Raw genomic sequence first — 3,499 nt, forward strand, 5'->3', positions numbered from 1 at the left:
CCATGCCTGCCTGCCTTTCATTCTTTATAGCGACGTTGACCTTTGAAACCTGTCATGAAAGGTTAAATAAATTCTGAAAGTGTTCACTCATTAAACTGCCTGATGTCGCTGAAGATTCTCCCCTCGACAAAATAAAGTCATTATCATGCAAAAACTTCCGTTATCAAGCTTCTTTTCTTTATCTTTGCGCATAGTTTAGATAAAAAAATCATTTAAAGTCAATAGTAAAACGTATGCAGATGCCGCTGGCTCCATAGCTCAGTTGGTTAGAGCGCCAGTCTAGTAAACTGGAGGTCGAGGGTTCGAATCCCCCTGGAGCCTGTTTTTTTGCTGTCAGTTGATCGTATGTTATTTAAATACTTTTTTCGTATACATTTTGTGTTTATTTTTTAGCAAACGTTCTCGTTTGCGAACCAATGAGGGTAGATAATTTCTATGCAGTTAGCTTGAAAAAGCAGCCAAATCTCACTCAAATACCAACCGGCTGTCTTAAGAATGAACAAATAGTATGTATGTAGAACTCATTTCCTTGCACATAGGGGATGCATTTGACAAAATCTTTTCAATCAGAGTTAATCCGGGGCTGAACAATAGCAACAACAACATCAGAAAACAACTACTGCAGCGTTAGCAACAATAACAACTGTTAAACAGCTTTAGGTCTTTTGTAGATTGTAATAATTTCTGGCAATTTTCTATTTTTTTGTCATTTTTTTACAAAACATTTTGTTTCAGTCATTGGACTGCGGCCAAGATGGGGCACCGTTTTGAAATGTTTAATTGAACAAATCTACACCAGTACTTATTTATACAATCTGTTACTAAATTTATCGGTCTTTTTCGCCGAACAGCTAATTTACAGGGACGTAAACAGACCAACACTGGCTGTCAAACGGTAGTGAGGGACAATCGCAAAGACACACACGCACGTACACACACACACACATATGTACATATACTTTTTTCCTACCAAATAACTGTCAACAAAAACTGGTTTCCAAGAGATTCGAACCCTTGACCTCCAGTTTACTACACTGGCGCGCTAACCAACTGAGATATGGAGCCAGTTAGAAGCGATAAGGTTTTATTTACTAACTTTAAATTATATTTTAATCTGGACTGTGAAGTTAGAAGCGCAAAGATTATGTAAAGAAAGGTTTCGGTACAATAATAATTAGAGAACAGTGGTGGCGTCTTTTTACTCTTTTACTTGTTTCAGTCATTTGACTGCGGCCATGCTGGAGCACCGCCTTTAGTCGAGAAAAACTTTTAACAGACCAGCACCTGCTTAAGGGACTGTCTGTACTTGTGTGCCGAACAAATATAGCAAAGAAGGTAACTTAAAGAATAACTTTGTTTCATTTTTCTCGCAGATATTGATACCATTTACCGGGATATATATCAACGAAACATATTCACACATGTATATGCATATACATATGCATGTATGCATACGTGTGTGTGCTTATATATATGTATGTATATACAAACATACATACGCACACATATATGTATCATATGGGCAGACATATGTGTGTGAGACGGTCTTCCACACATTTTTGTCTTCGAAAATTCTCTTAAAAGGCATTGATTGGCACAGGACTATAATAAAATATCCTCCTCATATACAGGTACACAAGGTGCTGCGCAATGCGATTGAACCTGAAACCACGTGGTAGTACGCTACAGAAAAGTAATTATATAAATACGGTCGACTTCCAGCAGAGGAGAAAGAAGAAAAAAAAGGCAGGCTTCAAAGGGATTCGGACCCTTGACTTCCAGTTTACTAGACTGGCGCTCTAACCAACTGAGCTATGGAACCAGACACTTGTTGGGGCCTTTTACTTCCGAAGTTCAATTATATTTTTTTCTTTCTAGACTACAAAGTAGCAAGCACGAAAGTTACTTAGCGCTAGTTACAGATTTTCAACAGACCAGTTCCTGACGGTATGATTGACAAGGGAGTATCTCTAATTTTGTGCAGAACAAACATAGCAAGAAACTTCGTTCAAAGAGCATCAGTGTTTGAATTTTCTCGCTGATTTTTTTACATCGTTTACCGATATATATTCTTTTATTCTTTTACTTATTTCAATCATTTGACTGCGGCCATGCTGGAGCACCACCTTTAGTCGAACAAATCGACCCCTGGACTTATTCTTTGTAAGTCTAGTACTTATTCTATCGGATTATTTTTGCCGAACTGCTAAGTTACAAGGGCGTAAACACACCAACGTCAGTTGTCAAGCGATGTTGGCGGGGACAAACACAGACACAGACACACACACACACACACACACACATGACGGGCTTCTTTCAGTTTCCGTCTACCAAGTCCACTCACAAGGCTTTAGTCGGCTCGAGGTTATAGTAGAAGACACTTGTCCAAGGTGCCACACAGTGGGCCTGAACCCGGAACCATGTGGTTGGTAAGCAAGCTACTTACCACACAAGCCTATGCACACACACATGATGATTGCCTAATCTTGTCAAGTGATAAACTGAATCACTTTCAGCCCGATTGTTCTGATTTACTCACATCCTTGCACATGCGTGGATATACTTTATACAATACAAAGCGGACCAAGAAATGAAATGAAATGATAGTGAGACGTCTGTATGCCATGAGATTTAAGTGACAAACGCTTGTACAACACTTTTGCCGCGCTCTCGGTCACCATAGTCGGTTTCAGTGACAAGCCTTGTCAAGTGACTGGTATTATTTTTCAGCGTTCTTTTCTCATAGAAGAGCTGCCTTCCTCACGATTTTGTCAAAAACATCAGAAGCTTCTTTGACCCTGGGAAATCTATTTAACCCATAGATAGGACTACCGTTCGGCGTCAGAACGGTCCTAAGAGTGATGGTAATTATGGGGCGACTTCACACTGCCAACAACTCTCGAACTCCCGAACTGGAGCCTCGCCAACGGATGTTGTTTAATGTCATACACATTCATACACATGACAATTACACATACATACACGCATGTGTATGTATGTATGTATGTATGTATGTATGTATGTATGTATGTATACACACCCACAAATCATGCTTCATTGAAGCTGAAAAACTTCACAAACTATTTCTCACTTTCACTGTTTTGCACAAAAGTACTTTTATGTATGTGTGTGTAAGTATACGCACATATATACATATATGTACACACACACACATACTGAATTGTCACTAATTGTGACTGAGGGTGCCGGGTAGCACCTATATTACTAGAAATAAGAGTTTAGAACCCTTAGAGCTGCAAGAAAGTACACTTTCATCTACTAACAGGGGAAATAACCACTCCATAGCGAAGCTAGATCATTATACTAGACTAGTTTCGCCTGAAAATTACAAGCTCATCAGTAGTGACTATTTCATCGCTGGATGGTTTGACTAAATCCTGGCTGTCAGTGTACATATTTACCATATGAATCTATGATTGATTCAGCAAAATGCAAATGTGAAAATTATAAAATAAAGAAGGCAGCTATATGCAATACA

At 39.0% G+C, this 3,499-nt stretch overlaps 2 non-coding genes across 2 annotated transcripts; one reads left to right on the plus strand and one right to left on the minus strand.

Moving 5' to 3' along the window:
- The first annotated feature begins 247 nt into the window (after positions 1-247).
- On the plus strand, positions 248-321 carry Trnat-agu (transfer RNA threonine (anticodon AGU)). Its single transcript has one exon. It is a non-coding gene; the product is annotated as a tRNA-Thr (tRNA).
- Positions 322-1,748: 1,427 nt separating this feature from the next.
- Positions 1,749-1,822, minus strand: Trnat-agu (transfer RNA threonine (anticodon AGU)). The gene has a single exon. It is a non-coding gene; the product is annotated as a tRNA-Thr (tRNA).
- Between the last annotated feature and the right edge of the window lie 1,677 nt (positions 1,823-3,499).

This window comes from Octopus bimaculoides, chromosome 1, assembly GCF_001194135.2.
Source record: "Octopus bimaculoides isolate UCB-OBI-ISO-001 chromosome 1, ASM119413v2, whole genome shotgun sequence".
In the NCBI taxonomy this organism is placed as follows: domain Eukaryota; kingdom Metazoa; phylum Mollusca; class Cephalopoda; order Octopoda; family Octopodidae; genus Octopus; species Octopus bimaculoides.